Below are 27,980 nucleotides of genomic sequence, written 5' to 3' on the forward strand. Positions count from 1 at the left end.
AGCACTTTCCCTCGCCCATCCTGGAATGTATAATCACCCGACTATCCCCACTTTTACAGGGCTGTTTTAGACTGCGACTGATGATGGGGCTTGTGCTTTAATGTCGCAGAAGACGTAGAACAAAACAGTAGCAGCATCAGTTGGCTAATAGTACAATCGGCAATTGTCCACCTTTGAAAATTGTCTTGATCAGCACTACCATCCTGGTATGAGTGTCTGCCCACCGTTAATTAATGTCAATTCATCATCATAGGCAGTCCCTGGGAATCGAGGAAGACTTGCTTCCACTCCTGAAGTGAGTTCTTTGGTGGCTGAACAATCTGTTATGTATTAATGCTTGGGGGTCACCAGACACTAGAGGGCGCCGCGGTCGGAGGTCATCGGGCTGTATGCATGTGGCATGTGTGCTTGGTCACCTATATATATAAGCTGGGTGTCTTTGTCACGCAGGCACTCTTGGGCTGCAATAAAGATGGATCAGGTTGCACCCGAATGAGTTTACAGTAACCAGACTCTTGAGTCATTACGAGAGCCACAGACTCTGCCACAAGTGGGACAGATAGTCGTTAAGGGAAAGGGTGGGTGGGACAGGTTTGCCGCACGCTCCTTCCGCTGCCTGCGCTTGATTTCTCCATGCTCTCGGCGATGAGAGTCGAGGTGCTCAGCGCCCTCCCGGATGCACTTCCTCCACTTAGGGCAGTCTTTGGCCTGGGACTCCCAGGTGTCAGTGGGGATGTCGCACTTTATCAGGGAGGCTTTGAGGGTGTCCTTGCAGCGTTTCCGCTGCCCACCTTTGGCTCGTTTGCCGTGAAGGAGTTCTGAGTAGAGCGCTTGCTTTGGGAGTCTCGTGTCTGGCATGCGGACAATGTGGCCTGCCCAGCGGAGCTGATTGAGTGAGATCAGTGATTCAATGCTGGGGATGTTAGCCTGGACAAGAACGCCGATGTTGGTGCATCTGTCCTTCCAGGTGATTTGTAGGATCTTGCGGAGACATCGTTTGCGATATTTCTCCAACAACTTGAGGTGTCTGCTTACATGTGATTAATTTCCTGCATTTCAACAGTGACTACAGTTTAAAAGTAATTCGTCCATTGCAAAGTATGTTCGGATAAACTGAGGTTATGAAAGGCGCTATAGAAATGCAAGTCCTTTCTTTTCCTTCAGTTGTTTCTTTTATTTTAATATGTGCCTTACTGATGTGCATGTCTTGTTGTTTGTTCTGCCCTACCTTCTACCCTCAGCCCTGTGGAGCTGCGTAGCATTACATTACATTGTTCCTGTGCTCCTGTATATCTGAATTATAGCTGGCCATGTAGCGTCCTCAACCTTTTGTACGATCAATCCTGGTGCAGTAGCATCAATCTTGAGAGCGTGTGGCAAAGTTGCTGCTCCAACAACTGAGGAGCTAGAGCTATGCTTCACTGATGCTTGTGCCGGGGTTGGTATTGACACGGATGGCCAGCAACCTCTGCCTGTCAATTCTCCACCAGCTGGTGGGAAGGGGGTTCATGAGATACGATGGCCTGTTGCAGCATAGGATGACACACCCTGTGTAAGGTCCTCCTGGGGCTGAGGCGAGGCCTTATTGAGGTGTATAAAATTATGAGGGGCCTGGATAAATTGGATAGGTCAGACCGATTTCTCTTAGCAGAGGGGTCAACAATTGGGGGGGGGATAGATTTAAAGTAATTGGTAGGAGGTTTAGCGGGGATTTGAGGGGAAATGTTCTCACCCAGAAGCTGGTGGGGGTCTGGAACTCACTGCCTGAAAGGGCGGTAGAGGCAGAAACCCTCACTACATTTAAAAAGTACTTGGATGTGCACTTGAAGTGCCGTAACCTACAGGGCTATGGACCGAGAGCTGGCAAGTGGGATTAGGCTGGATAGCTCTTTGTCGGCCGACGTGGTCACGATGGGCCGAAATGGTCTCCTTCCGGTCTGTAAATTTCTATGATTCTCTAAACTGCAAAACTGCGGAAGCTGGATTTCTCGGCTCCCCTCACTTTGTCCCTGCCCAAGGTTTTGATCGTGACACTGCGAGGAGCTTCACACACTGTGCGACCATGGTCCTATTCCCTGTGGTCGTGACACCAGCTCTGCTCAGTTGGTCGTGCTCTCACCTCGGTGACCGAAGGCTGTGTGTCACAAGCCACACCTTGGGGCTGATGCACATAAGCTGGGCTGATGCTTTGGTGAGATACGAAGGGGACTGCCGCAGTGTCGGGGGTGGTGGACTTTGGATGAGATGGTAATCTGGAGAGCTGTTTAGGTGGACACAGAAGATTCTATGGCAGTATTCAAAGGAGAATGGGGAGGGCATGGGTTTCAGCTCCCTCCAATGAATACCAACACATGAACTGGCCATTCATCCCATTTATGTTTTTGGGATCTTGCTATACGCAATTAATGTTGTGTTTACCTTCAAATCAACATTGATTACACTTCAAAAGTAATGAAACACTTTGGGATGTCCTGAGAGCACTATAGGGTGCTATACAAGTTTATTTCTTGTAATTTTTCTCTTCATATCCTCTTGCCCATGTCCTCTTGGTGCTTGACACAGTGCTCACTAACTGGATGATTCATTCCTATGCAAGCCTCCATCGCTGCATATTTGGAACCCTACCCCCCCCCCCCACAAAAAATAATTGTCATCATGCTCTAATCATCATCATCATAGGCGGTCCCTGGTTAACCCTTGCCACTGGACCAAGACCTCGCTCTGTCAAGCCCGTGTGGTGACTGATGTGCAACGGTCACCACACGTTAAAAAAATCCACGCATCTTCCACCCCCTCAATTGAAGTTCAGGACTGGGAACATTGAGTCCTTCATTGAAACATCCGTGAACTCTTGTGGAAGCAAGTCATCCTCATGCTCTATTACAGCACTCGCGAAAGCTGACAACAAATCAATGCTCAAACGAGATTTTCTTGGAGCGTTGTTTTTTTCTTCAGCCATTGCACTCTCTACAGCTGGACCAATGACCTTCAGGATTGCTTAAGTGGTTCGTTAGCTGCTTGAGAGGCGAAGGATCATACTGGCATCATGGTTGGCTGATAAATCTGTTGTGTATCTGTAAAGCATGCACTTCCATGTTCCGCCACCAGGGGGCGCATCCCCTGAAGTCCCAAGGGATCCCAGCATCCCTTGGGAGCACTGTATATAAGCCGGCCCCTAAGGCCTGTTACTCACTCTGGAGTGTCTTAATAAAGACTGAGGTCACTGTTGCTTTAACCTCCCTGTGTGCATCTCATCTGTGTTAGGAACACAACAAGATCTGCATCACCACATAGGAAACCTTTCTTTTCCGGAGTTTGACCCTTGTGAGTTCATGCATCTTCATTAACGATTTGCGATCAGGGAACAATGTCGACCTCTCTCGCATATTTTGTGCAAATAGTAATGTCGGTTCCATTGCTTCTCTTTTCTCGATTCCACAGTTCGGTTTTTCTGCTCCACATTGACTTCTCTCGGTAAAGGGTAATGACTGAAGTGTTAAATTCTGAGCAATATTGTCTTGTGGACCAGTAAATCACTAGAAAGAAGGAAAGACTTGCATTTATATAGCGCATTTCACAACCTCAGAACATCCCTGAGGGCTTTGCAGCCAACGATGTACTTTTTGGAGGGTAGTCACTGAGAAACACGACAGCCAATTTGTGCACAGCAAGCTCCCAAAACAGCAATGGGATGATGACCAGATCATCTGTTTTTAGTGATGTTAGTTGAGAGATAAATATTTGCTCAGAACTAACATAACTAGTCACCAGGCAATGCAAATCACTATTGACAAGCGATTTTAATTTCCTTTCTCAGGAATTGATTATTTCAGTGCATGAACCATAGGCTGGACTCTCAAAATAACACAGGCGCCAAGCATTTGGGGTGCTAGAATGAGGTGCATACTCCAACAAATGGAATATTCTACAACGCAGAATAGTGCTATAATATACATTATTGTCTTAACTCCCTTTTGCTTCAGAACACTAACATCTATTGGCAAATATCGCAGCAATATTCAGAAGCGATCATGGTTCAATAGCCTTCAATCCATGGCACTTTAACTGCTGTTAGCATTATTTTATTTATTATATGGCCTCCATGCCCTTGTCCCTCCATAACTCTGTAAACTCCTCCAGCCCTACAAGCCTTCACCATCTCTGCACTCCTCCAATTCTGGCCTCTTGTGCATGGCCAATTTTCATCGCTCCACCATTGGCGGCCGTGCCTTCAGCTGCCTAGGCCCTAAATGTCAGCTGTGGCCTAGTGGATAGCACGCTCACCTCTGAGCCAGAAGGTTGTGGGTTTGAGTCCCACTCCAGAGACTTGAGCACATAAATCTCGGTTGACACTGCACTGCTGAGAGATTGCTGCACTGTCAGAGGTACTGTTTTTTGGATGAGACGTTAAACCAAGGCCCCATCTGCTCTCTCTGGTAGACATAAAACATTCCATGGCACTATTTGAAAAAAGAACAGGGGAGTTCTCCCTTGCGTCTGGCCAATATTTATCCCTCAATCAAAATAACAAAAAAACAAATTATCTGGTCATAGAAACATAGAAAATAGGTGCAGGAGTAGGCTATTCGGCCCTTTGAGCCTGCACCACCATTCAATATGGCTGATCATGCAACTTCAGTACCCCATTCCTGCTTTCTCTCCATTCTCCTTGATCCCTTTAGCCGTAAGGGCCACATCTAACTCCCTTTTGAATACATCTAACAAACTGGCCTCAACAACTTTCTGTGGCAGAGAATTTCACAGGTTCACAATTCTCTGAGTGAAGAAGTTTCCCCTCATCTTGGTCCTAAATGGCTTACCCCTTATCCTTAGACTGTGACCCCTGGTTCTGGACTTGCCCAACATCGGGAACATTCTTCCTGCATCTAACCTGTCCAATCCCGTCAGAATTTTATATGTTTCTATGAGATCCCCTCTCATTCTTCTAAATTTCAGTGAATATAAGCCGAGTCGATCCAGTCTTTCTTCATATGTCAGTCCTGCCATCCCGGGAATCAGTCTGGTGAACCTTCACTGCACTCCCTCAACAGCAAGAATTTCCTTCCTCATTATCACATTGCTGTTTGTGGGAGCTTGCTGTGTGCAAATTGGCTGCCACATTTCCCACATTACAACAGTGATGACACTTCAAAAAGTGCTTCATTGGCTGTAAAGCGCTTTGAGACATCTGGTAGGCATGAAAAGCACTGTATAAATGCAAGTCTTTTAAGCTCTGGAATTCCCTCCCTACACCCCTCCGCCTCTCTACCTCTCTTTCCTCCTTTAAGATGCTACCTCTTTGACTAAGCTTTTGATCACCTGTCCTGATATTTCCTTCTGTGGCTCGGTGTCCAAAAGATTTTTATTGATATCGCGCCTTGTGGACATTTTGCTATCTTAAATGCGCTATATAAATTTGAGTTGATGTTGTTATCTTCAAATAGTAGAAATATCAGAGGTGGGTATGAGACTAGTTTAATTTACCTGACTTCGTAAACCGCTTGAAGCTTCTGTTGTCCTCAAAACTGCCAAAGTAAATCGTAGCCTTATTCCCCCTCCCAGCTCGTCCATGTTTTATATACAACTCAGAGCCTTATCAGAACCTTTGGGCATGTGTACCTCTGAGATGAATTGACTGTGGGAGACTAGTTAAGATGTTTTGAAAAAGACTTCAATCAGTGTTTCATCTTCAAAATGGAGTGAAAGGTCCCAAAAGACATCGTGATGGATGTTTCCCCTGCATCGTTTGTTTCTAAAAGGCTATTCTTCAGATTGAATGCATTCATTACATTCAAGCTATGATAACGGGAAATTGGAATAGGCTGTAAGCATCAAACATTGAGGAGCATTAATGGTGTTCTGATCAGAATGAGAAGCAGACTTATCTTTGATCTTCAAAACCATTTTTCCCCCTTGTTATGCTGTAATAGAGGATAAAGAAAGACATCACTTTGAATAGATGCAAAAGGGATCAAAAGAGCTGCAAGGCTCAGTGGTGGACTATTCACTGGCTTGTGATATTGTAAATGGTTCCCTCTCCTCAGGCACTCCCCTCTTCCCGTTATTGTCCTCAAGAAACCCAACCTCAACTCTGGCCTCTCAAACTACTGCCCATCTCCAACCTCTGTCTCTGCTCCAAAGGACCTGAATATGCCATCACCTCCGAAATCTGTGGCCATCTTTCCAAAACCTCCATGTTTTAATCCCTCCAATCAGATTTCCATTCCTGAAGATAAAAAAGGTGCCATCATCATCATCATCTGTTGGAATCGAGGAAGACTTGCTTCCACTCTAAAAGTGAGTTCTTAGGTGGCTGAGCAGTCCAATATGGAAATTACAGTCCCTGTCACAGGTGGGACAGATAGTCATTGGGGGAAAGGGTGGGTGGGGAGTCTGGTTTACCGCATGCTCTTTCCGCTGCCTGCGCTTGGTTTCTGCATGCCCTTGGCAATGAGACTCGAGGTGCTGAGTGCCCTCCCGGCTGCACTTCTTCCACTTAGGGTGGTCTTTGACCAGGGACTCTCAGGTGTCAGTGAGGATGTTGCACTTTATCAAGGAGGTTTTGAGGGTGTCCTTAAAACGTTTCCTCTGCCCACCTTTGGCTCGTTTGCCGTGAAGGAGTTCCGAGTAGAGCGCTTGCTTTGGGAGTCTCGTGTCAGTCATGTGAACAATGTGGCCATCCCAGCGGAGCTGATCGAGTGTGGTCAGTGCTTCAATGCTGGGGATGTTGGCCTGGTCGAGGACGCTAATGTTGGTGCATCTGTCCTTCCAAGGGATTTAAAGGATCTTGCGGAAACAGCGTTGGTGGTATTTCTCCAGCGATTTGAGGCGTTTACTGTCCATGGTCCATGTCTCTGAGCCATACAGGAGGGCAGGTATCACTACAGCCTTGTAGACCATGAGCTTGGTGCTAGATTTGAGGACCTGATCTTCGAACACTCTTTTCCTCAGGCGGCCGAAGGCTGCACTGGCGCACTGGAGGCGGTGTTGAATCTCGTTGTCACTGTCTGCCTTTGTTGATAAGAGTTGAGGTTGATGATAAAGGTCCCAATCAAAGTCACAACTGACATCCTCTGAGTTTGACTGTAGTGCATTGTCCCTCCTCCAGCTCTCTGCTCCCTCTGAGGTGATTAACCACCCCGTCCGCCTCCAGCATTTCTCCTCTGTTCCCTGGCTCAGAGGTTCTGCCCTCGCTTGGTTGCTCTCTTACTGATCCAATCATAGTCAGAGCATCTTCCTGCCCCTGCACCTATCGGTGCGCCGTGCGCCCATCCCCCCCACCCCCCCACCCCCCCCATCTCTTGGCTAGAATAGACTGACAAATGATACTTAAAGGGTTGACGGTGGATAGGCAATGGCAAACATTTAAGGATCACATGAATGAACTTCAGCAATTGTACATCCCTGTCTGGAGTAAAAATAAAACCGGGAAAGGTGGCTCATCCGTGGCTAACAAGGGAATTTAAGGATAGTGTTAGATCCAAGGAAGAGGCATATAAATTGGCCAGAAAAAGCAACAAACCTGAGGACTGGGAGAAATTTAGAATTCAGCAGAGGAGGACAAAGGGTTTAATTAAGAGGGGGAAAATAGAGTACGAGAAGAAGCTTGCCGGGAACATAAAAACTGAATGCAAAAGCTTCTATAGATATATGAAGAGAAAAACATTAGTGAAGACGAACGTAGGTCCCATGCAGTCGGATTCAGGTGAATTATAATGGGGAACAAAGAAATGGCAGACCAATTGAACAAATACTTTGGTTCTGCCTTCACGAAGGAAGACACAAATAACCTTCCGGAAGTACTAGGGGACTGAGGGTCTAGTGAGAAGGAGGAACTGAAGGATATCCTTATTAGGCGGGAAATTGTTTTAGGGAAATTGATGGGATTGAAGGCCGATAAATCCCCGGGGCCTGATAGTCTGCATCCCAGAGTATTTAAGGAAGTGGCCCTAGAAATAGTGGATGCATTGGTGATCATTTTCCAACAGTCTATCGACTCTGGATCAGTTCCTATGGACTGGAGGGTAGCTAATGTAACACCACTTTTTAAAAAGGGAGGGAGAGAGAAAGTGGGTAATTATAGACCGGTTAGCCTGACATCAGTAGTGGGGAAAATGTTGGAATCAATTATTAAGGATTAAATAGCAGCGCATTTGGAAAGCAGTGACAGGATCAGTCCAAGTCAGCATGGATTTATGAAAGGGAAATCATGCTTGACAAATCTTCTGGAATTTTTTGAAGATGTAACCAGTAGAGTGGATAAGGGAGAACCAGTGGATGTAGTGTATTTGGACTTTCAAAAGGCTTTTGATAAGATCCCACACAAGAGATTGGTGTGCAAAATCAAAGCACGTGGTATTGGGGGTAATATACTGACATGGATAGAGAACTGGTTGGCAGACAGGAAGCAGAGAGTCGGAATAAATGGGTCCTTTTCAGAATGGCAGGCAGTGACTAGTGGAGTGCTGCAGGGGTCAGTGCTGGGACCCCAGCTCTTTACAATATACATGAATGATTTGAATGAAGGAATTCAGTGTACGATCTCCAAGTTTGCAGATGACACTAAACTGGGTGGTGGTGTGAGCTGTGAGGGGGACGCTAGGAGGCTGCAGGGTGACTTGGACAGGTTAGGTGAGTGGGCAAATGCATGGCAGATGCAGTATAATGTGGATAAATGTGAGGTTATCTACTTTGGGGGCAACAACGCGAAGACAGAATATTATCTGAATGGCAGCAGATTAGGAAAAGGGGAGGTGCAATGAAACCTGGGTGTCATGGTACATCAGTCATTGAAAGTTGGCATGCAGGTACAGCAGGCGGTGAAGAACGCAAATGGTATGTTGGCCTTCATAGCTAGGGGATTTGAGTATAGGAGCAGGGAGGTCTTACTGCAGTTGTACAGGGCCTTGCTGAGGCCTCACCTAGAATATTGTGTTCAGTTTTGGTCTCCTAATCTGAGGAAGGACATTCTTGCTATTGAGGGAGTGCAGCGAAGGTTCACCAGACTGATTCCCGGGATGGCAGGACTGACATATGAGGAGAGACTGGATCAACTGGGCCTTTATACATTGGAGTTTTGAAGGATGAGAGGGGATCTCATAGAAACATATAAGATTCTGACGGGAGGGGACAGGTTAGATGCGGGTAGAATGCTCCCGATGTTGGGGTAGTCCAGAACCAGGGGACATCGTCTTAGGATAAGGGGTAGGCCATTTAGGACTGAGATGAGGAGAAACTTCTTCACTCAGAGAGTTGTTAACCTGTGGAATTCCCTGCCGCAGAGAGTTGTTGATGCCAGTTCATAGGATATATTCAAGAGGGAATTAGATATGGCCCTTACGGCTAAGGGGATCAAGGGGTATGGAGAGAAAGCAGGAAAGGGGTACTGAGCGAATGATCAGCCATGATCTTATTGAATGGCGGTGCAGGCTCGAAGGGCCGAATGGCCGACTCCTGCACCTATTTTCTATGTTTCTTCTTCATCTACAAGCTGCCCCTTCATAACATTGTACTGAGGGAGTGCTGCACTGTCGGAAGTTCTGTCTTTCGGATGAGACGTTAAAACCGAGGCCCCGCCTGCGCTCTGGTAAAAGATCCCATGGCACAATTTCGAAGACGAGCACTGGAGTTATCCCCAGTGCCCTGGCCAAAATGTATCCCTCAACCAACATTTATTAAAAAAGCGGTTATTTGGTAATTATCACATGGATGTTTGTCGGAGCTTGGTGGTCGTGAAAGGTGCTACATAAATCCAAGTCTTTTTCACTTTGCAGTCAATGTGACCAATTGAAAGGTCTGCAGTGTCATGTATTGATGCTTGGGGTCGCTCGACACCAGGGGGTGCCACTGTCGGAGGTCATCGGGCTGTACGCGCGTGTGTGCGGGCCCTGGTATATAAGTGCTGGTACCATGCCTGGTCGTCACTTTGGGCGCGAATAAAGTGAGTTTACAGTAACAAGCCTTTTGAGTCATTATATGCATAACATGCAGGAAGTGCATCATCGTGGAACCATACCCATCTTAAGTGCCGTCTGAGTGAGAGAGTGGATAGGTCGAATCCAGTGACATTCTAACTACTGATGACATGTTATAATAGCAACATGACAACATTCAGTTTTAGTAACTTCTGTTTTTGGAACAGGCTCATGAGCAGGAGACGCTGTTAACAGCTTAGTCCTGGTACGCGGGCCAATTCAACCTCTGACAACACATTGCCAGCATGCCTTATCAACCACCATTCTTGTTGCTGTGACCATATTCTGAAATCAATCACTTAAAGAGAGAGTCATCCAGAACCCTGATTAAAAATAAATTGCAAAAAGCAATTCTTGCACCGAAGAAAAAGAAAGACTTGAATTTATATAGCACCTTTCACGACCTTGGGACGTCCCAAAGCACTTTACAGCCAACAAAGCACTTTTTGAAGTGTAGTCACTGTTGTAATGTAGGAAACACCGCAGCCAATTTGCGCACAGCAAGCTCCCATAAACAGCAATCATAACGACCAACTAATCTGTTTCTCAGTGATGTTGGTTGATAAATATCGTCCAGAACAACAGGGAAAATGCCCCTGCTGTTTGAAATAGTATCATGGGACCTTTTACCTCTATCTGAGAGAGCAGACCGGGCCTCAGTCTCATCCGAAAGACGGCATCTCCGACAGTGCAGCACTCTCTCGGCACTGCACTGGAGCATCAGCCTGGATTTTTGTGCTCACGTCTCTGGAGTGGGACTTGAACCCACAACTGAGGCAAGAGTTCTACCCACTGAGTCATGGTTGACAGTCTGTCACATTGTATATCATCTCAGCACTTTACAAGAATTAGAGAGGACTGCTGAACAGGAGATGAGACCGATTTAAGGGTAGAGGACTGTAGCTCTCGTTGAAATTCATATTTTTTTAATCTATCCCTTTCTTCTGCATCAGTGAGTACTTTTGTTGAAATCATGAATGCAGATGACATCATTGGGGGAATTCACTGAGAGAAGCTTTTGGGCTTTATGTAAGAGAACTAAATTAATATTAATGTCATTAATTCAGGCTAAAGATTTTGAAGTTAATTGTAATTCGAATTAGCAGTTTGAACGTGGAATCCCTCGAGCAGGTGAAAGAGTAGGTTTGACAATAAATAACAGAAAGTTTATATGAGCGGAGTTTGATATGCTTATTGCAAGTCAGAATAAGGTGCAAAACAATTATTAACTGACGACTGACATTGCTAGTAACTAGTCCCTCGTAGTGTGATCATTTTACTGTCGAAGTCAGATATTTGTTCAGTTGGGATATCATCATAGTCAGTCCCTTGCTTCCACTCCTGAAGTGAGTTATTTGGTGGCTTAACAGTCCAATATGAGAACCAGAGTCTCTGTCACAGGTGGACAGATAGTCATTGAGGGAAGGGGTGGATGGGACTGGTTTGCCGCACGCTCTTTCCGCTGCCTGTGCTTGCTTTCTGCATGCTCTCGGCGTTGAGACTCGAGGTGCTCAACGCCCTCCCGGATGCACTTCCTCCACTTAGGGCGGTCTTGGGCCAGGGACTCCCAGGTATCAGTGGGGATGTGAGACTTTATCAGGGAGTTTTTGAGGGTGTCCTTGTAACGTTTCCTTTGGCTCATTTGCCGTGAAGGAGCTCCGAGTAGAGCACTTGCTTTGGGAGTCTCATGCCTGGCATGCGAACAATGTGGCTCGCCCAGCGAAGCTGATCGAGTGTGGTCAGTGCTTCAATGCTGGCGATGTTAGTCTGGATGAGGATGCTGATGTTGATGCGCCTGTCCTCCCAGGGAATTTATAGGATCTTGCGGAGACATCGTTGGCACTATTTTTTCCAGTGACTTGAGCTGTCGACTGTACATGGTTCATGTCTCTGAGCCATACAGGAGGGCGGGTATTACTACAGCCCTGTAGACCAAGAAGGAACCCCGTGGAGCTTCAGCACCCGTTTCTTCCTCGTATCTTGTATACATTGTGCACTAAAAATGAGGAGGTTAAAGCATTTCAATTATGTTTGGATGTGGCTTGACTGCAGTCAGGGCCAGTAATGCGATTTGTGAATATTCTGGTTTACTCCAGCAAGGTGGGTGGGTAACCTCCATTAATTACTGTCAGGATTTTTTTTTTTCATCAATCTTTGGCACCAAGGCAGTGAAGTGGTTATTACCTTAATGACAACGGGAATCCATTTGTCGGACAGGTTTGTCTCTTTCATCTTGCCTCCATTGTGCAGAGTTGAGAGTTGGATTCCCACATAACAGAGATATCCAAACTATAAGAACATAAGAAATAGGAGCAGGAGTAGGCCACTTGGCCCCTCGAGCCTGCTCCGCCATTCAATAAGATCATGGCTCTGATCATGGACTCAGCTCCACTTCCCTGCCCGCTCCCCATAACCCTTTACTCCCTTATTGCTCAAAAATCTGTCTGTCTCCGCCTTAAATATATTCAATGACCCAGCCTCCACAGCTCTCTGGGGCAGAGAATTCCACAGATTTACAACCCTCTGAGAAAAGAAATTTCTCCTCATCTCAGTTTTAAATGGGCGGCTCCTTATTCTAAGATTATGTCCCCTAGTTTTAATTTCCCCTGTGAGTGGAAATATCCTCTCTGCATCCACCTTGTTGGGTTACCTCATTATCTTATAAGTTTCAATAAAATCACCTCTCAATCTTTTGAACTCCAATGTGTATAGGCCTAACCTACTCAACCTATCTTAATAAGTCAACCCCCTCATCTCCGGAATCAACCGAGTGAACCTTCTCTGAACAGCCTCCAATGCAAGTACTATGGTTCATAGCCATGTAAAATTAGGCAGGCCAAACACTCTTCTGTGAGGCAGTAGATAAACTGGAAGGCAAATCACCCAGAGATGCTCTCTTGTACCATTTTAACAAATATTTATTGGAACCACCATACACTAAGAAAAGATTACCCTGAGAAAAGCTCCACTCTGGCGAAGGAAATCAAGTGATATTTAAGGTTGTATTCCAAGAAACATGAATCAAGAACATAAGCAATAGGAGCAGGAGAAACATATAAACATAGAAAATAGGAGCAGTTGTAGGCCATTCGGCCCTTCGAGTCTGCACCACCATTCAATATGATCACGGCTGATCTTCTATCTCAACACCATATTTCTGCTTTTCCCCATACCCCTTGATGCCTTTGTTTCTAGAAATCTATCTATCTCCCTCTTAAATACATTCAGTGACTTGGCCTCCACACCCTTCTGTGGTAGAGAATTCCGCAGGTTCACCACCCTCTGAGTGAAAAAATTTCTCCTCATCTCGGTCCTAAATTTCCTACCCCATATCCTGAGACTGTGACGCCTTGTTCTAGACTTCCCAGCCAGGAGAAACATCCTCCCGCATCCAGTCTATCCAACCCAGTCAGAATTTTATACGTTTCAATGAGATCCCCTCTCATTCTTCTAAACTCTAGTGAATACAGGCCTAGTCGACCCAATCTCTCCTCATACGACAGTCCTGCCATCCCAGGAATCAATCTGGTGAACGTTCACTGCACTCCCTCTATGGCAATAGTTGATAGATTTAGATTGTGTCTTGATATTCGGTGCTATGTGAATTAACGAGGAATTGAGATGAATGCTTCCGAATGCCAAAGTTGTGGAACTAGTTTTACTTTGTGTGCGTACGGGGAAACTGAAGGATGAGGGCAAATGATATAGGATGGGCACTATTATCAAGCAATTATTATTAGTTTGTGTGATATAGAACTCCCCCTAGTGGACTAAAGCTCCACCTAGTGGACAACTGGGGCAGTGCAACTATTGATGTATATAATAAAAGGATCACGTGACAAGGCTACATGAGAACTTCCTGTAGAGCCATCTTGCATATGTGTGCATTTGTGATGTCATAAAGAATATATCACAGCTTGATTCGTAGCCTTCCTTGTTGGAGCCTCTGCATTGTTCAGGAGCTACTGCCGCCTGTTCTGTATGCAACCCTATTATACCGCCACCAGAGGGCATACCTGTTGGAGTCCCAAGGGATCCCAGCATCCCTTGGGAGCACTGTATATAAGCAGGCCTCCCATGCTGTAACAACACTCTGGAGTTAGAATAAAGAGACTAAGGTCACACTTACTCACGTCTACAGTACTCAGTTACATTACTTTATTAAGATCTTAACACTGCTGACAAAATATCTTCTGAAAGAAGGTTGGAGGGACATACTGCACGGGTCATGACGATGGTTGCCACCTGCATCTGGAAGCGGATATCAGTTTGGAGAACTCGGAATGCAGTATTTCCACCGCGGATGTGACAGTGATATGGCGAGATGAGAGGCTTTGGCTTAGTCTGGTTGTGCCCAACTGGTACTTTGATGGTTAAGATCTAAGCAGTTGTCAGGGCGCAAAGGTCAAAAACTACAGAGGTCAAACGGAACATCAGAGGAATTAGCTCTTCAGCTTAAAAGGGCATGAGTCACTATGAAGCTCAAAGAATGTAAGAAGTAGGGGCCGGAGTAGACCGTTGGCCTCTCAACCCTGCTCCACCATTCAATAAGATCATGGCTGATCTGATCTTGGGCTCAGCTCCACTTCCCCGCCCGCTCCCCATAACCCTTCACTGCCATATTGTTCAAAAATCTCTTTATCTCCGCCTTAAATACATTCAATGACCCAGCCTCCACAGCTCTCTGGGGCAGAAAATTCTACAGATTTACCATCCTCTGAGAGAAGAAATTTCTCCTCAACTTAGTTCTAAATGAGCAACCCCTTATTTTGAAATTATGCCTCCTAGTTCTAGATACCCCCATGAGTGGAAACATCCTCTCAGCATCTACCCTGTCGAGCCCCCTCAGAATCTTATATGTTTCAATGAGATCCCCTCTCATTCTTCTAAACTCCAATGAGTATAGGCCCAACCTGTTCAACCTTTCTTCATAAATCAACCGCTTCATCACAGGAATCAACCTCGTCAACCTTCTCTGAACTGCCTCCAATGCATTTTCCCAACGACAGTTATGAGACTAAATGCTCAGTTAGCTGATAAAGTTATGGCTTCCATACATAGCATCCTCTAGCAGAAGAACGCATTGATTTTCCTGCGTTACCCCACAATTATTTAATTTACGACTCGGCACTGTGGACTCACTGGCATCTTTCTATGCTGTGGGATTCTGTGCTTCAGAAACCTGTCTCAAATCTTCCTTGCTACTTTTTCCATTTGACGATCGGATTGAGAAGGAAGATGCTGTTTAAGACAAACAGATACAAAAGTCCCTCGCAGTATATTTCAAAGACACAAGGCTAGTCTTGCAGGACCATGTTTCCAACAGCCGCTTGCATGTATATAGCACCTTTAATGTCGAGAATACCTGAAGGTGTTGCGCAGGGGGTGGAAAGAGAAAAAAATATATCCTACTGGGCAGAGAAAGTGACAATGCTAACAATCTAGCAGATTTGTAGACTGATAAACTATGATCGTCAATGCTAACCACTTTGCAATTAAAGGAGATTGGCACATTAAGGCCACCTTGTTTCCTCAGAACAATTTATAGTCCGATTGTGTGTTGAGACTAGTGCAAGAGCTTATGGATGTACAACACTCTAAAAGTGTTTTTTTTAAGAAAACAGTTTTTTCAACCTTGAAAATATTATAAATTCACCTTGGACAAAGTATTCACTCCAGCTGGAACATCTGTAAATGTTCCTGGAACACAGCTTTGCACAAAAGATTAAGTCCAACCTGCCCCTTTACAAAAGGGATGAGAACTGACAGTAAAAGAAATGATGATGAATCACTGCAAAGCAGAAAGCCATGGTTAATGCATAACTAGGTTGCTAAACAGCTCGAGGCTCATTATCCTCTTGTAAAATACGCATTTCTTTTATTTCGGCTAGCTGAATAAAGTCATAAAAGTTGCATATGAAGCTCGGCCATCTTCGGGAATGGAAACTGTTGTGTATCTGGAAGGCATGCACTCCCATATTCTGTCACCAGGGAGCTCATCCCCTGAAGTCCCAAGGGATCCCAGCATCCCTTGGGAGCACTGTATATAAGCCGGCCCCTAAGACCTGTTCCTCACTCTGGAGTGTCTTATTAAAGACTGAGGTCACTGTGTGCAGTCTCATCTGTGTTAGGAACACAATAACTGGCGACGAGAATATGAATCCAATGCAAAAATGCAGCAAATTGTGGGCATCCTGGAGGCGTTCTCGGAGGGTGAGGACTGGGAAGCCTATGTCGAACGGCTAGATCAATACTTTGTAGCCAACGAGCTGGATGGAGAAGGAAGTGCTGCAAAAAGGAGAGCGGTCCTCCTCATAGTCTACGGGGCACTGACCTACAGCCTTATGAAGAATCTTCTGGCTCCGGTGAAACCCACAGATAAGTCGTATGAGGAGCTGTGTACACTAGTTCGGGAGCATCTTAACCCGAGGGAGAGCGTGCTGATGGCGAGGTATCGGTTCTACACGTGCCAACAATCTGAAGGTCAGGAAGTGGTGAGCTACATCACCGAACTAAGGCGACTTGCAGGACAGTGTGAGTTTGATGGCTACCTGGAGCAAATGCTCAGAGACTTTTTTGTACTGGGCATTGGCCACGAGACCATCCTACGAAAACTTTTGACTGTAGAGACACCGACCCTCAGTAAGGCCATTGTGATAGCACAGGCGTTTATGTCCACCAGTGATAACACCAAACAAATCTCTCAGCACATAAATGCTAGTAATGTTCATAAATTAACTGGAATTGTGTTTGCGAGCAGAAATGTACAGGGCAGAATCCACGAGTCTGCAACTGCCAGCAGGCCTCAGGTGACCCAGATGACTCAGAGTCCCCAACAAAGGATGAATGCAAGGCAATTCACACCTTGTTGGCATGGTGGAGGCTTCCATTCAGCCTATTCATGCCGCTTCAAAGGGTATGTTTGCAAGAGCTGTGGAACAATGGGGCACCTCCAACGAGCTTGCAAACGAGCTGCAAGCTCTGCAAAACCTGCTAACCACCACGTGGCAGAATATAAGCTGGCCCCTCAGACCTGTTCCTCACTCTGGAGTGTCTTATTAAAGACTGAGGTCACTGTTACTTTAACCTCCCTGTGTGCAGCCTCATCTGTGTTAGGAACACAATAGAAACCATCAAGATAAATTTTATAAAGAAGAAAGAAAGACTTGGATTTACATAGCGCCTTTCACGACCACCGGACGTCTCAAAGCACTTTGCAGCCAATGAAGTACTTTTTGGAGTGTAGTCACTGTTGTAATGTAGGGAAACATGGCACAAGTAAACGCCCACAAACAGCAATGTGATAATGACCAGATAATCCATTTTTTTTGCAATTTTGATTGAGGGATAAATATTGGCAAGGACACCGGGAATAACTTCCCTGCTCTTCTTCGCAACAGTGCCATGGGATCTTTTACGTCCAGTTGAGAGAGAGCAGACGGGGCTTCGGTTTCAGGTCTCATCTGAAAGACGGCATCTCCGACAGTGCAGCACTCCCTCAACATTGCACTGGGAGTGTCAGCCCAGATTATTGTGCTCAAGTCCCTGGAGTAGGACTTGAACCCACATTCTAACTCCGAGGCGAGAGTACTACCCACTGAGCCACAGCTGATGAGAGGCACTCTCTGTCTGAGATCACTCACCGGGTACAGATGTCGGGAACCCACAAGAGTCTGCTTGCTCTCCCGCCGGCAACACAAACTCGGGACATGGCCTGGGTTGAGTGATCTGCTAAACCTACTCGTGCCGTTTTCTAAATCGAGAGGTTAGCATACGGATGGATTTGTCCAAAGTTCCTCTCCTCCGCTATTCTAGAGAAGTCCTCAACTCCTTGATGGCGAACAGGCCAAATCTGGCACCACCATCGCGGAGGGAGGAATCTGGGGGCAAATATTTTAACGCGTTATTATCCCACGGCGGAAATTCAGGCCTTTGACGTACCCGCGAGAGACATATGGCAAAAAGGAAACCGCGACATTTTCTGCAACGCAGTGCTTTTTGACTGGCGCAAGTGAGTTTTTGAGGTGTCAGTGACATCATCGAGATCTGAATGATGTCGTCCGATTTTCTTCACCCCACCATTGGTGGCCGTGCCTTCTGTTGCCTTGGCGCCAAGGTCTGGAATTCCCTCCCTAAACCTCTCCACCTTTCCCCCTCTCTCTCCTCCTTACGACGCTCCTTATAACCTACCTCTTTGACCAACTTTTGATCAGCTGTCGTAATACCTCTCCCTATGTGGCTCGGTGTCAAATTTTGTTTGGTGTACGCTCCTGTGACGCGCCTTGGGATGCTGTGCTGCACTGAAGGCGCTATGTGAATGCAAGTTGTTGTTGTCCTTGTGATGCACGTTGACTGAGATCAAGGGAAGCTTTCGGGGACACCAATGAACCGTTGCAAACCAGAAGATTTGAGAACACTTTCCTGAACTGCCGTGGCCAAAGACCGCCCTAAGTGGAGGAAGAGCATCTGGGAGGGCGTTGAGCACCTCGAGTCTCGTCGCCGAGAGCATGCAGAAAGCCAGCGCAGGCAGCAGAAAGAGCGTGTGGCAAACCAGTCACCTCACCCATCCTTTCCTTCAACCACTGTCTGTCCCACCTGTGACAGAGACTGTCATTCCCATATTGGACTGTACAGCCACCTGAGTACTCACTTTTAGAGCGGAAGAAAGTCTTCCTCAATTACAAGTTCTCAGTGTGCAGAGCCTCGTAAAATAGCAGATCACCGGAAAACACTTACTGTCTGAATCTGGGTTTCTGTTAAGTGTATTCGAGGATTTAGTAGTTCGGTATAATAGAATGGGGTTTGGGATTGGGAATTATATAATTGGTTCAGGATTATGCTTCATCAACTCGGCATTGATGTAGAGTTCGTTCCCTGTCACGCTTGCAGATATAGCAATTCCTTACAATACTTTTAGAATTGCAGTATTTAAACACTCTCGCTTATTCTCAACTTGGCAGAACAGTCAGTTGCAGATTTATTGTTCTCAAGGTTTTATGTTATATAAGAACATAAGAAATAGGAGCAGGAGTAGGCCATACGACCCCTCGAGCCTGCTCTGCCATGCAATAAGATCATGGCTGATCGGATCATGTACTCAGCTCCACTTCCCTGCCCGCTCCCCATAACCCCTTGTTCTTTTGATCACCACAACAACAACAACTTGTATTTATATAGCACCCTTAACGTAGTGAAACGTCCCAAGGCGCTTCACAGGAGGATTACGAGATAAAACGTTTGGCACCGAGCCGCATCGGGAGAAATTAGGGCAGGTGAGAGATAGGTTTTAAGGAGCGTCTTGAAGGAGGAAAGAGAGGTGGAGAAGCGGAGAGGTTTAGGCAGGGAGTTCCAGAGCTTGGGGCCCAGGCAACAGAAGGCACAGCCACCAATTGTTGAGCGATTATAATCAGGGATGCTCAAGAGGGCGGAATTAGAGGAGCGCAGATATCTCGGGGGGGTTGTGGGGTTGGAGGAGATTACAGGGATAGGGAGGGGCAAGGCAATGGAGGGATTTTGACAACAAGGATTGAGAACCTGGTCACTAAGCATTGGGCTGTCCACACAGCATCCCTTGCACCCAACTCACTGCCTATGGTTGCACATTGCATGGCACGAAAGCAACATTGCTCCAGCATTTGAAACGTTTTCAGTGGGTCTCGAAGGCTCTGTGGATAAGGTTGAAGGAATAAATAGATGCGAGATAACAGATGATGAGCCAGGTGGAGCTCTCGTTTCTGTGCCAACAAAGTGAGCCCATGTAAAATAAAAATAAAATGTCTGTCTCTGTTGAACGTTAAGCAAGATGGCCTTGACTTCAATCATGGTGGGATAAATAGAAAGTGTGTGAATATTACTCCTAGCAACATTTGTAAATTAGTTTTGTGAAGCAAACGCAAGATGTCAAATTTTAATTCAACTTCCCATTTTTTTCCCCTTTTAAGAGGGCAGCCAAACCAGACATAATTATGCCAACTGGGCCTAATCTAGGTATAGGTGAAGCAGTAGTGGATTTTGGGTGTGACATCCTACTTGTAGCATGAGTTACAACTGTCAGCCCATGACCATCACCCAATTCTCACGAATCATGCCCTTTTTTAATATTCGTTCCTGGGTTGTGGGCATCACTGGCAGGGCCGGTATTTAGTGCCCAGCCCTAATTGCCCTTGAGAAGTTGGTGAGCCACCTTCTTGAACCACTGCATTCTGTGTGGTGAAGGTGCTTCCATAGTGGTGTTAGGGAGGGAGTTCCAGGATTATGACACAGCGACGACGAAGGAATGGATATATGTTTCCAAGTCAGACTGGTGTGTAACTGGGAGGTGATGTGTGTCCATGCGACTGCTGCCCTGGTCCTTCTAGATGGCAGAGGTTTCTGGTTTGGGAGGTGCTGCCGAAGAAGCCTTGGCGAGTTGCTGCAGTGCATCTTGTAGATGGTGCACACTGCAGCCACGGTGCGCCGGTGGTGGAGGGAGTGAATGTTGAAGGTGGTGGATGGGGTGCCGATCAAGCGGGCTGCTTTGTCTGGGATGGTGTTGAGCTTCTTGAGTGTTGTTGGAGCTGCAATCATCCAGGCAAGTGGAGAGTATTCCATCACACTCCTGACTTGTGCCTTGTAGATGGTGAAAAGTGTTTGAGGAGTCAATATATGAGACACTCGTCGCAAAATGCATTGCCTCTGACCTGTTCCTGTAGCCACAGATCATTGAATATGGAAAGGATGGATCACTCATTTGAGTCTGTGCCTGTTTCATTTGTTTCATCCACATCTTAAAATATTACCATTTTCCATATATGCAAAGATTGTCCATATTAAGAATGACAGACTTTTTTTTACACAGTTACACCATAGTTTTTCTAATATAATTGGTTACTTTTGGACTTTCTTAAGCCCAAGTAAAGCAAGCAATTAGGGAGGTAAATGGCATTTTGACCTTTATTGCAAGTATTCGAGTATAAAAGTAAGCAAGTCTTGCTACATTGTACAGGGCTTTGATGAGACCACACCTGGAGTATTGTGCACAGTTTTAGTCTTATCTGAGGAAGGACATACATGCCTTAGAGGTGAACGAAGGTTCACGAGATTGATCCCTGGGATTGGAGGATTGTCCTAAGAGAAGAGTTTGAGTAGATTGGGCCTATACTCTCTGGAGTTTAGAAGAATGAGAGGTGATCTCATTGAAACTTATAAGATTCTGAGAGGGCTTGACAGGATAGATGCTGACGGGCTGTCACCCCTGGCTGGAGAGTCTAGAATTAGGGGTCATAGTCTCCAGATAAGGGGTAGGCCACTTAAGACTGAGATGAGAAGGAATATCTTCACTCAGAGGGTTGTGAATCTTTGGAATTCTTTACCCCAAAGGGTTGTGGATGCTCAGACATTGCGTATATTCAAAGCTAAGATCGATAGATTTTTGGACACTCCGAGAACCAAGGGATATGGTGATAGGGCGGGAAAGTGGAGTTGAGGTGGAAAATCAGCCATGATCTCATTGAATGGCGGAGCAGGCTCGAGGGACCATGTGGCCTACTCCTGCTCCTAATTCTAATATTCCTCGTCATCTTTAGGGACAAGTGAACACCTTGGACTGAATCTATTACATAGTATTACATAGTTACAAAGTATTTACAGCAGCGTAACAGCCCATTCAGCCCAACAGGTCCATGCCAGTATTAATGCTCCACACGAGCCTCCTCCCATCCTACTTCATCCAACCCTATCAGCATAACTTTATATTCTTTTCTCCTTCATGTGCTTATCTAGCTTCCCCTTAAATGCAAGTTGCCTCATCTGCCCTTTGTGCTAATGAGTTCCATATTCTCACCACTCTCTGGGTAAAGAAGTTTCTCCTGAATTCCTTATTCGATTTATTAGTGACCACATTATATTTATGGCCCCTGGTTTGATCTCCCACGCAAGTGGAAACATCTTCTCTACATCTACCCTATCAAACACTTATATCATCATTGGCAGCAGTGCGACGTTCCGGTCTGTCGCTGTTGGGGTTGTCCATGAGAGTCCTGACGTTCCAGGTCCCGAATTTCATTTTGAAGGGTGGAAGATGTCTGTGCGCGAGTTCTTGTAACGTGGGGTGGTCGTTGCACACTGGCTACCACACGGGCTTAGCTGAGCAAGGTCTTGGTCCAGTGGCAAGGGGGTCCAAGACGACTGGAGACCAGGCTCTGCTGTATGGGCCTAGATGGTGGGAAATCCGATGTGCAGAGGGTAAGGTGCGGAACTTAATGCAATGCTTCACTCTCCCAGGGATTAGTCCCTGGTTGAGGGCAAACACGGGGGCCACGTTCATATTTTTTTTTAGCACCATCCCGCTCCATCTTTGTCTCTCGGTGGGTCGCAGGAGGAGAGAGGGTGACCGCCACTATTACACGTACCACATGTCCAGCACCATTGCACGCATCACATATCCACCGCGATTCCTCCAGCTGTCTTTGCCTCTGTAGTCGAGTGGGGCTGGTGGCGGAAGGGAAGTAGAGACGCCAACGTTATAGCATACGGCTAACGTGACCCCTTTTGATGCTGAAAAGCTGCAGCAGGTACACCGATGTATGCTGAATCTATCTGAGGCTGACAGCCACTTTCCTTTAAGAGTACAGATGCCGGTTGAATGAAGGGAAGTCACTGACCTGAGTCAATACGATCGTTTGTACCTCTTGTACCTGGCTACAAATGAGACAGAGGTTGCTGGTATCGGGAGAAGAAGCTCCAGCATTATCCTCGCTTTTTGCACACTTAGGGCAACCCGTCAAACGTGGTGCTAACCTAACAACAACTTGTATTTATATAGCGCCTTTAACATAGTAAGACGTCCCAAGGTACTTCACAGGGGTGTGAAAACAGCAAAAAATAAATAAAAATTTGACACCGAGCAAGATAAGAAGAAATTACAGCAGATGACCAAAAGCTTGGTCAAAGAGGTAGGTTTTAAGGAACGTCTTACAGAAAGAGGGAGAGAGGTGGAGCGGTTTAAGGAGGGAGTCCCAGAGCTTAGGGCCTAGGCAACGGAAGGCACGGCCACCGATGGTTGAGTGATTATATTCAGGGATGTTCAAGAGGGCATAATTAGAGCAGACATCATAGGGGTGGGGGTGGGGGGGTGTTTGTGGGGCTGGAGGAGATTATAGAGATGGGGAGGGGCAAGACCATTGTGGGATTTGTAAACAAGGTTGAGAATTTTGAAATCAAGGCGTTGCTTAACCGGGAGCCAATGTAGGTCAGCGGGCACAGGGATGATGGGTGAGCAGGATTTGGTGCGAGTTAGGACTCAGGCTGCCGAGTTTTGGATGACCTCAAGTTTGCGTAGGGTCGAATGTGGGAGGCCAGCCAGGAGTGCAGTGCGTTGGAGTAGTCAAGTCTAAAGGTAACAAAGGCATGGATGACGGTTTCAACAGTGGATGAGGTGAGACAGGGGCGGATTTAAAAACATAAGAAATAGGAGCAGGAGTAGGCCATACGGCCCCTTGAGCCTGCTCCGCCATTCAATACGATCACGGCTGATCCGATCATGGAGTCAGCTCCACTTCCTGTCCTCTCCCCATAACCCCTTATCCCCTTAACGTTTAAGAAACTGTCTATTTCTGTCTTAAATTTATTCACTGTCCCAGTTTCCACAGCTCTCTGAAGCAGCGGATTCCACAGATTAACAACCCTCTGAGATAAGAAATTTCTCCTCATCTCAGTTTTAAATGGGTGGCCCCTTATTCTAAGATTATGCCCTCTAGTTCTAGTCTCCCCCATCAGTGGAAACATCCTCTCTGCATCCAGCTTGTCAAGCCCCCTCATAATCTTATACCTTTTGATAAGATCACCTCTCATTCTTCTGAATTCCAATGAGTAGAGGCCCAACTTACTCAACCTTTCCTCATAAGTCAACCCCCTCATCTCTGGAATCAACCTTGTGAACTTTTTTTGAACTGCCTCCAAAGCAAGTATATCCTTTTGTAAATATGGAAACCAAAACTGCACGCAGTATTCCAGGTGTGGCCTCACCAATACCCTGTATAACTGTAGCAAGGCTTCCCTGCTTTGATACTCCATCCCCTTTGCAATAAAAGCCAAGATTCCATTGGCCTTCCTGATCACTTGCTGCACCTGCATACTAACCTTTTGTGTTTCATGCACAAGTACCCCCAGGTCCCGCTGTACTGCGGCACTTTGCAATCTTTCGGAGATGGGCAATGTTACGGAGGTGGAAATAGACGGTTTTAGTTACGCTGCGGGTATGTGTCGGGAAGTGCTGCACTTTCTGGAAGGTGGTATTTCAAGCATTTTGTACAATCATTGTCCTTTATTTGCGTGCCCTTTCATTGCACTTAAGCTGCATGGGCACATGTTTCTTCAAGGGTCATCGACCCGAAATGTTAACTCTGTTTCCCTCTCCACAAATGGCTGCCTGACCTGCTGAGATTTGCAGCATTTTCTGTTTTTATTCCAGATTCCAGCATCCGCAGCATTTTGCTTTTCTTTCTTCAAGGTGGAACGGTGAGGTGAGAAACATCATGGGATGCTGAGGGATCCCGGTTGAGGCGCTCCTCTCCTGCTGGAGTTCCTCAGTGGGGTCAACAGCCATGGATGCAGAGGGTAGCTCTATTCTCCGCTGAGCCATCTCTCCAGTATCTCTTCCCCTTCTTGGTGCACCGCACAATGGCGACATCATGAATGCTCCCTGGATCGTGGCAGTTGACGCACATAATGATGTCAGATGCCACTGGCTCATTCGTTGAGCACAAACCCTTGCTCTTCATGAAGCTCATGGGCTTAATATGAAGAGCGCTGATGCCCACTTAGGTAGCATGTGTGACTCTTGTGCACTTGAGGAGACCTTGCCATCCCTTTGAAAACTGCATGCCATGTCCAGCTGGTTTTTTGCCACAGGAAACGAGATAAAAATGCTGTCTCTTGCCAACAGTGACGGTCATGTCCCTGATATATTTGTGCACTACAGCCTGCCTGATGTGGTACAGGTCTCCTGGGGTGGTTTGGAATGCAAATTGCACACTGTGATAAGCTTCACAGGAGGAACCTTCTCTTTATCTAGAGAATTATGTGCTGGTCAATGTGCAGCAGATATCACAACCTTTGTGGCAGAAGAAGCGGTGAGGTTTTCCATAATGGGCAGCCGATCCACAGTGCCAGTTTTACACTCGGCGCCAAGTTTAAAATCAACGTCCTTAATTCAAATAGAAAATCATGATGCTATAGGGTAGCTGCAGCATGGCTACAGCTAGGACAGGATTGACAATTAAATATACACAGGTAGAACACTTGCATGAGGGATAAAGAAGAAAGGAAAGAGGTATCGTCATGGATGTAATAGAGCTCCCCCTAGTGGACTACTGATGTACTGCAACTACTGATGTAAATACAATAAAAGGGTCATGTGGCAAAGTCACATGATAGTTTTCTGATTAAGAACCATCTTGTGTAGAGTGTGTCTGTTAGTGATGTCGTAAGAATATATCACAATGGGTGTAGTTGCATTTGTTGGTCTCTGGCAAACTTCTCTTCCTCATCTCAGTGATGCACTTGGGTACAAGTTCATCGAGCGGTAGCACGAAGCGAGCGATAGCAAATTGGCTGCCCATTTTGCCCGATTTCCTTTTTCTATGGATTATTTCAGGTGGGAGTCTTAAGCCAGAAACAAAGGAATTTTACAACTGGTCATTTTGCAAACAATTCAAAACCAGGGTCCAAGAAGAGCTATTGCAATGTTCACCTTGTCTGTTGGCATAGCCCTGTCAGAAAGAAACTAGCAGCATTGCTAGTCAGGGTAAGGGATAGAGCCTGGAATGTACAGACTGTGCATGCAGGTGAATAGAATACTGCACCAGACTTGTAGGATCCATGCCAGTGATTCCCAACATACCACAATTGGGAAACTGTGCCTTGAACATCATTTTCAGAGTTCCTTTTTAGTCCAGATTCCTAAATGGTTGGTTGTAAAGTATGAAGAGGTGCTTTTCTCTGGCCAACAACTGCAAGCACTTCTCTGCGTCAAGGTGATCAGATCTTAGAGGGAGGATGGGATAAAGCAAGAGGCTGATTTGGAGAGGAAGTAATCTTTAGTCATCCATTTGCCTGGATGAGTGCAGCTCCAACAAGACTCAAGAAGCTCGACACCATCCAGGACAAAGCAGCCCGCTTGAGTGGCACCCCTTCCATCACCTTCAACATTCACTCCCTCCACCACTGCGCACTGTGGCTACAGTGTGCACCATCTACAAGATGCACTGCAGCAACTCGCCAAGGCTTCTTCGATAGCACCTCCCAAACCCGCGACCTCTACCGCCTAGAAGGACAAGGGCAGCAGGTGCATGGGAACACCCACCACCTCCAAGCTCCCCTCCAAGTCACATACCATCTTGACTTGGAAATATATCGGCCGTTCCTTCATCAACGCTGGGTCAAAGTCTTGGAACTCCCTCCCTAACAGCACTGTGGGAGCACCTTCACCACATGGACTGCAGCGGTTCAAGATGGCGGCTCACCACCACCTTCTCAAGGGCAATTAGGGATGGGCAATAAATGCCGGCCTCGCCCACGATGCCCACATCCTGTGAATGAATAGTTTTTTTTAAAGTGCAGTTTCGTTTGAAAGCGTCGACATGGTTAAATGGGACAAGATAGTGAAAAAATAGATCAGAACAAGGCAAAAAAAAAAGGAACACTTGCCAAAGCAGAAGAATTGAATAAAAATCTATAAGGAACAAAATTGTGGAACTGGAATCATTACAGTAAATTTTCAGCTCATTACATAGGCATTTGACTGGCATCCTGGATAGTTGCTGGCTATGGTAAACGGCCGATATTTATCTCCGTTGAAATCAATAGAAATTAACGTGGGGGTGGTGGGGGTGATGTTTCTATAATGGGCAGCCGATCCACAGGGTCAGTTTTACACTGGGCAGCTAGTTTAAAGTCAACCTCGTTAATTCAAATAGAGAATCATTGGCAGGGTGTGAGGTGGGAAGTGGTGAATGAAATTGCGATCGGAGGCTTCCTTCGGACGAACGCCTCCGACCCGAAAAATGTTTACGAAAATACCTGGCGCTCCCAAAGGAACGTAGGATCATGGTCAGAATCATCCATTCGCTGTGCAGCGTATGTGAACATGTCTTCCAGATACGTATTTGTATCCTGGGATCACGTGGGCCTGGACCACCAATGGACGTCGAGTATTCTCATTGATAATAATGGGGAGTTCCATTTGCCGGAGCTCCCATTGCTATCAATGACAATACCCCCTGAAACAAGAATCACAACACAATAACTTAAAAAACACACCTCACATCGTTAAAACTAATTGAAATTGATTGTAAATATTTTAGAAATGTTTTTGTTTGGAAAAAAATTTTAAATATATTTTAAGAGGGTTAGAAATAAACTTGTATTAATGGACAGGGTTTTTAAAGTAAAAATGAGTGATTGAATTTAATTTTTCTATGTTTTAAAACTCTTGCGCTGGTAAAAGTAAGCTATGTGCCTGCTTTTACCAGGAGTAAGAGTTTGAAGGACATTCGCTAGGCAAGAGTTGGGCCAACAGCTCAATCTCTGGCCCGTGGATGTCCTTCCCGCGGGGATGCATGCGATCTGTCTGAAGACATTTTGACAGAACGGAAAAACCGGTTCTCGGTGCATGTGCATTGCACGGTGAGAACCGACATTTGCGAGACCTCTTCGGGCGGGTGTGCACATCGTACGCACCCGGAGAGGCCGCAATTTTCGGCCCCACGATTTTATTGGATAGCTGAAGCATGGCTTCATTAGCGTCCTCGACCAGGCCAACATCCCCAGTGTCAAAGCACGGACCACGCTCAACCAGCTCCGCTGAACGGGCCGCATTGTTCGCATGCCTGACACAAGACTCCCAAAGGAAGCGCTCGACTCGGAACTCCTATATGGCAAGCGAGCCCCAAGTGGGCAGAGGAAATGTTTCAAGGACACCCTCAAAGCCTCCTTGATAAAATGCAATATCCGCACCGGCACCTGGGA

This window comes from Pristiophorus japonicus, chromosome 2 (assembly GCF_044704955.1).
Source record: "Pristiophorus japonicus isolate sPriJap1 chromosome 2, sPriJap1.hap1, whole genome shotgun sequence".
NCBI lineage: Eukaryota > Metazoa > Chordata > Chondrichthyes > Pristiophoridae > Pristiophorus > Pristiophorus japonicus.